This window comes from Mugil cephalus, chromosome 12 (assembly GCF_022458985.1).
Source record: "Mugil cephalus isolate CIBA_MC_2020 chromosome 12, CIBA_Mcephalus_1.1, whole genome shotgun sequence".
Taxonomy (NCBI): domain Eukaryota; kingdom Metazoa; phylum Chordata; class Actinopteri; order Mugiliformes; family Mugilidae; genus Mugil; species Mugil cephalus.
The window spans coordinates 4,827,771-4,837,033 of record NC_061781.1 but is presented as its reverse complement, the minus strand read 5'-3'; positions in this window follow the sequence as shown (position 1 = coordinate 4,837,033).

Below are 9,263 nucleotides of genomic sequence, written 5' to 3'. Positions count from 1 at the left end.
GGAAAAGAGAGAGAGAGAGGGTGAGAGAGAGAGGCGGGGGGGCAGGGAGTTGCAGAGAAGCAGAAAGCCTTTTAATATTCTGGGCCATGGGTTGAGATGAGAGACTGCTCTCATACCTTCAGGTTCATGAGCATAATGAGATTTTTATTTTGCTGAGTGCAGTCTGTGAGCACGCCTGTGAGCTGGTGCGTCGTGCACAAAACGCCTTCCAATCAGTTGTGTGTGCTTGTGAGCATGTGTGTTCTGCAAAGACACTTGTGGACCTGCATGTTTGAATTTCATCTGTGGATATGTATTGTGTGCATGTATGTGTGTGTGTGTGGGTCCGGAGACACAGATACACATATCAATTAGGGAGTCAGGGTCATTGCTCTCAACACTTCTCCCACCGCTCAGATGACATTCGATCACTACAACTGACTTTCCGTAAGGCTCACTATAAATACTCATAACATTGCTACACTTCCATACGTCCCTATTATCCTCCTGAATGGGTGCTTTCCCAAAACACTATCTTCTACAATTCCCGGACTCCTTAGGGGTGAAATACAATCAGTTTCTTTGCACATGACACATCATACCACACACCCGATCCGCGTGTGCGATACATCCCTTCAAAACGCATACGAAAGCCCCCACCCAGTGTGTCAACGCGCACACACACATGCACGCCGTTGTGTCGCTCTGTTCAGAATTGCCTGCTGAACTCTTTGTCAGGTTGGAGGAAAACCAAAGCAGGAGTGATATTTCTCTGTGGTGAGGTATACACTGCACTACAGTGAGGCTTTTGTTCGGTGCATGTATACAGGACGTGTGTGTGGAAGTGATGACAGGCTTTTGCTCTGTTGTGTGGGAGAATGCCTCGCAAACGAGACGTGCGCGACAGTTTAATGAGAAGGACTTTATCACTAAAGGGGAAATCCAGTTTCTTACGCCACTGGTCTAATTGCGGATTATTGACGAATCAGCAATAATTGCATTTATCGGGTTGATTGCAAACTGAGAGGTGGTAAAATGGCAGCAAATGCTAGAACACAAGATGTTCCCCCAGGCGAGCAAAACTTATTTGGAAGAGAAAATTAAGGTAAATACACAGCATTTATATTTATAGTAGATGGCAACCACAAATATATGTAGAGAGAAGCAGTTACCATGGTTCCATCGGGCTTTCAGCCATCACGCTGTTTTCACATCAAACTTTCAAACGGTCTTTCTCCAGATGGGTTAAGAGCTCAGCCATCCACTACGTCCAATGAAAGGAGCCATCTAATAAGGATACCTCCCAAGAGGCTTGTTCCTGGGTGGATTTAGATGCATTACTGCAGCGGTGAGGGCTGACTGACTGTGGTCTAAGAAGGGACAAACCATAAACGTGGAGTGGAGCAGCTCACGTGTGCTGGTCCACTGTGGCTCCAAACGAGCATTAGTCTGGTCTGATGAATCTGCATTTCCGCTAATGATGCAAATGGCAGGCTCTGATTCTGATGTCAGCAGCCCTGGCTGCCGCTGATGACGATGTAATGGTGGTGGTGGTGGTGAGAGGGGGGGCTATTTGCTTTTTGACAAATTTCCGACCCTTAAAACTAATCGGTCATTGTTTGAATGCCGCAGCCTGTTAGGGCATTGTTGCTGACCATGTGAATCAATTTATTGCAACAGTTTACTATCTTCTAATGGCTACTTTAAGCATGATAAGGCACCATGGCACAAAGCAAAAATTCATCTCAGTCAGCGGAAATTAGCCAATGAACCGCGTCGACGAGTGGAAAAATCCCGAAGGAACGTCGCCAACATGTTGTTACATCCATGACACAAAAAGCAGAGGCTGCTTTAGAACAAATGCTGGCTCGACCTGGTATTAGGATGTTGTAGTAGAGTGCCTTATTAATCATAGAGTAACAGTCAAAATAGTCATCATGATCCTTCTCATTTTACGGTTATCAGCTCTAGACGTTGGCTTCTGTTTTCACTGTATAATGATGAATATTGTTTTACTTCCACTTGACACCAACACTCTTTTGCCTGGAGCTTGTGTTACGAGTAACGCTCAAAAGTACAAAATACCCAATACTCATCACTGACAGAGATAAAATACTATGTGATAAATCCAGTAACTTTTAACAGTTTAAACATGATCAAGTCAGTATTATGGTTCACAGTGTTTCTGTATTCATTCATCCGTTCAGTACTTCCCATAGGAGCACAGGCACCAAGGCACTAACAGAAATATAGATGCATTTGAGTAAGTTTGGTCTCTTCCAAGCTTTTATCTCACATATGCAGCACAATATTCAGTCTATTGCATTTTTCTGAGCCTCAATAATAACAAAGTGTTTTGATTCATCTTCATTTTCTCCTCTCTTCACCTTCCAGTCACCTCCCCGGGCTTCACTCCTCCGCTCCGGCTTGTTTTCTTCTCCGGGGGTGGCGGTGCTGGTGATGTGTATGATCTCGACGTGCCATCCATCCATCGCCAGACACTGAATAATTAGACCCTGGATGTATTACTATGCACGAGGAGCCCCTAATCCCCTGGAATTGTGCAAAGTAAACCAATGCATTGGAAGACAGCTGTGACCTCGTACCTCCCTCTTCGTACCCTGGTTAACCCTCCATTCATGGCCCTTTTAACCCCAGCCCACACCCAAGACAAACCACATTTTCTTCATCACCGCTCACCTCCCCTGAGCGTACTTACTAACGGTCCAGTGGGACAGAACCGAATGTCTTTTGCTTCTAAAGTGTCACGCAAATTTTAAATTCAGCTTGGGCTGAGAATTGCCTGAGCATAACTTCTGGCTGCAAGACTGCTCCTATCTCCTGTAACAGGACAGGAGGTATCATTATCCCCTATGGTAAATCCCTTGAAAATGTTTTCAAGCGAAACTAATTCTAAAAAGCAAAAATCTATTTAAACTTTTAAAGATTCTGGACAATTACATTTGTGCCTCCACTGGTCTGAAATCTTGCCATATTTTCATCCCCCTGTGTATGTCTTTCATCTAACTCTACCTATTCTAAAACGATTAGTTAAATGTGTATAAAATTGTCTTTGCTCCTCTTCTCGCTCCCCGTGGAAACTTGTGTGGTTGCAGACTCGGATGTTTCCTTAGCATTCGTTGCTTGCTTTGCTTATCCCTTCTTTTATCTCCGAGCAGTCGCGCCCTCTCCCCTCCTTCCACTCCACTCCTTTGTTTCTCCCTGCCGTTGCGCTGCCATTCGTCTTCCCCACATTTCCCCTCTTTCACCACACACTGCGCCTTTGGTTTATTTTAGCATCACTTCCGTCCCCACTCCATCCTCTTCCATGCCTCCTTCCCACAGTGACACAAATAGACAGAAAGAAAACAGGAACTCTCGTCTGGTGATCAGAGTTGCTTTGCGGGGGTGGCGCATCAGTGCACCATGGTTAAATTAGGATGAATGTCTGTTGTTAAGCGAACAGTGGGATTACAGTGGTGTCGGGCACAAGGTGGTATTAGTGGAGGCCATGGTGGTCATCTCCACGCCACTTGATTGACTGGTAATTCAATCAAAGGCAACATAGAGGGGATAAACCATCGCATTTAAACTCTTTATTTTTTTTTTTTTGTGAGCTCGTCAAACAGCTTGCCACTGAACTCCCGACGCTTTGGCATTTTCACCGCGCGCTGCCGTGGTTAAGCAGCGGCCTCTGCATGGGCACAGTGCACAACAGAGTGCTGCCTCCAGACGAAGAGTTCCGCTGAAATGTGTTTACCCCCAAATTAGCGTAAACACAGCTCTATGAAGTCTCAGCCCACAGCGAACGGCTGAGTCACAACGAGCAGACGCTCAGCACCTGTTTGTGTTTGCTGACAGCTCTAAGATATTAGCTCTCTCCCCGCATAAGATCATCCCAGCAAACAGGAGGGACAACGCACCCAGTTGACCTCGCATTATGTCTCTTTACCACTATAGGAAGTGAGTGATTAGCATTCACGATGACTTTGCAGCTCCTTGAAACTATGTGCCTGCAGATGCCACACACTGCATTCAGATCAGTTGTTTCCATACTTATTCTTCTAACGTGATTGAGAGGAATGTGTAATTTGTTTAGAACTCCGCGTTGCTTTCATTACGATGCAAATTTCACCGCCATGACGCCTGCCGTGAGGTCTCCCGTGTACACGCGCGTCGTTTTCACTGCGGCTGGCAGCGCATTCCAAACGGTTATAGCTGCAGGTAGAGAAACGAGCGCTCTGCAAGGCTCGTAACACTTCAGTATCTCAGTGGTGTTCAGTTTATGGCCAACCGTCCTCTGATTTAATCTGTCGCTATTCATAATCGGCCTATTTACATCTAACTGGTTTTCGGCTGAAGTGCGGCTCCTCTGTGTAGGCGGCTGCATTCACCCTGTCTTTCGCAAACCTGATTAAGTTCATGTGGTGTAAAGTGTAACCAAATGTCAAGCTGGTTTCATTGAACTCACGCCCAGTAGTGGTGCTGTGTAACTTCATAGTCAGATTTCAACCAAGACCCTTTTTTTGCGGTGTGCATGGAAACACAAACACGGTGTATATTATACGTGTGGCGACAAGGAGCGATAAGAAAACCTCACAACTCAACTCAACTTTATTTATAGTCACGAGCAACCACAGCCAGGCAAAGTGCTGCACACAGGTAAGAATGAGAACATAATACATAAGGCAAACAATTAAATGCAATAAAACAATCAAGTACAATAATAATAAAAGAAAAAGCAAGGTCTCATGCTGGGTTGAAAGACAAAGAATAAAAATGTGTTTAAAGACAAGGTTTATGAAACAGGTATTGCTAATATGAGGGCAGTGTGGGTGAGATCCATAACCGTGACACAAGATCAACCCCAAACACTGCAGCAGTCAGCAAATATGCCCCTCGCATGGCGCAGGCAACTGTCTTTGAACTGTGACGTTGCCGTGTGTCATCCTTTTATCTAACATGTTCACCTCTGAGCCCCGCCCCCCTGCGTCTACTTCTTCGCGGAAGATTAAAGGATGATACAGCTTGACAGCTTCATTAATGATAATAGGCTGGTAAGTAGGCAGCGACGATAAGAGAGCGAAGCTATTCCTCGGCAGAACAACACACACATTATCTCCAGTGTTGGTAAACATGTTCACAGACAAGCGCTTATAAATTGCATAGATGGACGGAAATTACCCATGAGCCTCCGCTGTTGCCCGGCGGTCCTGGGTTTAGATTAGTTTTGCATTTTGCTTGTTATCACTGGGAATCAAACAAGTGTATCGGCCTCTGTCCACTTTGAATTGCAGCCAGATCTAAACGCTGCTCAGTCTGACCCTGCTGGTTTCTGAGTGGGTCTCTCTATTCTGTGTCTGCCGTATTCACAGAAATCACCCAAGGGGGAGGGGAGCCGTGGTTTAGTTTTTTTTTTTTTTTTCGCTTGTGCATTCTGACCCTGCGCATAGATGGAAAGCTAATTATGTATTCTGTATGTGTATGTGTGTGTGTGTGTGTGTGTGTGTGTGTGTGGAGGGAGAGGGTTGCCTGTGGCTGTTGATTGGAGGTGGTATTCGGGGTCTTTGGGATATACCTGACCTGGGCAAGCCTCCCAGCGTGCAAGTCAGCAGCATCTGACTGGCACCACACCCACACGTACGCACCACAGACGCACACAAAGACAAGCTTCACTCGGGGACCAAAGGAAAAGCATTGAAGGGATGAAAGATAGAAGCAGTCTACATAATGGATGCGATTACACACGCACAAAGAAAAAGCATGTGCCTGCGAGATCCAAAAAGAGAGTTCTTACAAATATGGAAAACATAGTGAACACACACACACACACACACACACACACACATGCACAAAATACTGTATGGGCAAGCATGGAGGCAACTCAGTAACCATAGAAACGCACCACTCAATCTCCAACCACAACCATTTCCTTTCTATATTCCTCCTTTTTACCTCGCCACACACTTATCTCAGTAGTAGCTGGCAATTGTCCACATTTTCTGTCGTTTGTGCCTTTTCCTCTATCTCCCATCTCTCCCCGCTAGTTAACCTGCTTTCTTTCTTTTTTTTTAACCCAATGCACTATTTCAGTTTTTCTTTTTCCCGAATAAAATGCAAATGAAAAGACAATCACCCAAATATATTTGAACAGAAATAGACACGATGAGTGATTAAAGTAATATATTAAGATTAGATTGTACACCTGACAGAATTCCACCTGTTGTCTTTATCCTCTTTTCTGTTTCAATAGCCTCTTTTTGCACCAGTCCTTTGTATGCACCTTTTGTAGAGGGGTCGGGGGGCGAGGAGGAGATGATCTTGCCTGCATGAGGAGTGTGACTGATCAGTGGGGAGTCAGTTTTTCAGTGGTCTTAGTTTCCTTCAGCTCGATATATGTATCTATGACAGAAGTTTGTTTATGTTCCTGCACTTCTTTTCTCTCTATCTTCTCTGCTGACCTTCGGCAGCTCCATATGAGCTGGGTTCTGCTCAAGGTTTCTTCCTGTTAAAAGTGAGTTTTTACTTGCCACCGTCGCCCACAGACTGCTCTGGAGGTTGCAGGCCGGTTTTTGTAAAGCGTCTTGAGACAATTTGTATTTTATTGGCGCTATATAAATAAAACTTAAACAGAATTTTCAATTCGATACAAATGTGCTGCAGTTTACAAATGCCCTGTTTTGGTTTCTCATCTCCGCACATGCACTTCAACTGTGAATTAATGAATTAATGCTTAAAATATAGTTTGTGTCTGTGTGTTTCTTCACTGCGTTCGACCATTTTTAGAACACCTAAAAACGTGCTTTAATTTAGTTTCATGTTATATGTGTCATTACATAAAATACGTGATGAGACACATAAACCTACAAGTTGTGAGGCAGGGCCGTGATTGTTTGCCTTCGGATTTCCCAGATCTCAATCCAGTTCAACATGTTCTGGATGAAGTTGCGTTGCGTTCCTCAAACCACATCTGAACCGGTTTTGCTTTGTGGCAGGGAGCTTAATGCTGCCTAAAGAGGCCGCTGCCATCAAGGAACTACTAGGTACGGTAAGTGGTACGTGTCAAAGAAACATCCACGTGGATGGCAGGACTCTAGGTCTCCCAGCAGAACATTGACCAAAGCAACACACTGCCTTCACTGTTGCCATGTGCCCCCCACCCTTCATCACACACAACCAACCTGATGTAAAAGAAAAGCATTTTGAGCTACAGTAGCTCGTCTGTCAGATTAGACCACACAGGACAGCCATCACTCCCCCAACAAGTAATTAAAAAAATGCACTAACACACACAGGACACGCTTAATTTTTACACAACACCCAGTCCTACTCATAAACTGTGAAGCTGTTCACTTTGTGCATGAAGTCAGCTTTAATCGCCGTTAATACTGTGATCCTTTATTTCCCCCACTCCCCTTAGTTGATATTTTAATGCACATTTGAAAGTCGTGAATCAAAGGCTAGACAGTAACAGCGTATCAAATAGTGTTCGTGTTTATGAAAAAGTCATACACATTGAACAGAGTGATAAAGATGACTATAATTCAAATGCATAACAAATCAGATTGCGTTTGACATTATATTGCCGCAGGGTATTGGATTTTTATTGCAGATAAAGACTGGTGAAGAGCATTTTAGAAAACAATCCGGGAGTAAAAATTTGCTTTCTTGCATTTTTTTTAGAATTAAAATTGTACCAGTTGGTTATTGTGTATATTATTGAGAATTATTGAGGGTTATTCCACAGCCCCATTAAAGTAATCCTATAAAAGGCCATTTAAGTCCCAAAGTGAACTTACTGTACGCATACATACCTGCTGCAGACATAAAGCTTTGTTGTTGCAGATGACACATAAAAGGCCTATTCTCACAAATTATCTGACACACATCCCCACACCATCTCAATCTGTCACGCACAAAATAACAAAGTGAGGTAGAGATTATGAGATAAAGACAAACTGCCTTCTCCATCCATCACCTTCATAAAAGCAAGCGGAGAGAAATGGCTTTGCCTCCAGGCCACTGCCTCCTATCCACTGTCTCACACTTTCAGTTGAACTGTGTCTATACTTGTTGCTTGGATGCAGGTTTCTGCTGCCGTGTGTGTATGTGTGTGAAAGGGTGTATCATAAGTTAACTCTGCAAGTCCAGACAGGACCTTAGCCCCCCAGTCAGGAGAGAATAGAGGAGAGGGAAGCAATGAGGGGAAACGTGGCACTCAGTTGAAATACAATTCTTATCTCTGATATATCCCAGCATAAAACAGCTCTGTAGAACAAGTTGTGTGTGATTGTTCTTTGCACTGGATTCGTTTTCAAAATCAGTGAGGCCTTTACAGATAGGCTAACTAAGGTGTCATTTGGCGCCGGCTAAACTCTGATGAGTGTCAGTCTATGTTAATTTAGGATTAAATTAAATTTACAATTGACTACATATAGCAATACGAGGTCATGACTAAATGAACTGAGAATGTGTGTTCTGCTGTACTTTCAGTATATAAAAACTCCACCCAAACACTAGCTGACACTGTGTCTTTTTAGCCAGTCGGGCTTATTTTTGTTCTCTACTTCCTGCTTCACTTTAATTAAGGGGCGAAACTTTTGCCGAAATTCGCCAAAGACAAGTCATACAAACGTTTGTATCTCCGAACCCCCTCAGTTAACCTTTCCTCAATGTGCTCCATCTTTATTGATCCACAACAGTCAATTTAAAAATTGCGGAGATGGAGAAGCAGCCGGAAGGCCCTTGAGCATCACCCAGCTCACACCGGGAACCCATCTGTTTAAGGCCAGCCGAGGAGAAGCGAAGAAGAGAGCAGCAGGCGGAGGGAGATAAAGACACATCTGTCATACATACATCCGACTGAAGCATTCATGTCGAATCTAATCATGACACAAGATATAGCCGGCGAATGTTACATGAAAGTTTGATGTCACATGGATCCTGCTGCTGTGTGATGGCCACAGCTGTTGAACCCCTGCAGAAACGATAATTTACAGTGTCTTTTTCTTAATTTCGCTTTTTCAGTGGAAGCAAAAAAGATATGAAGCAACACGCTCAACTTGACACTTATGTGGCAAGACGTGTGAAAGTTGAACTGGCTTTAACTGTTTTGTTTTTTTTTGTTGTTGCTCCAGTGACATGGTGACGCATCAACCAATCAATCATATGTGCTTACTTCACCCATTATTGCGTTGTATTTACAATCAGCGCCTGTTCCTGCATCACCAGTCACTCCAATGGCGCCTTGACGACAATGTTGCTGGCAACGCTGCCCAAGTTGT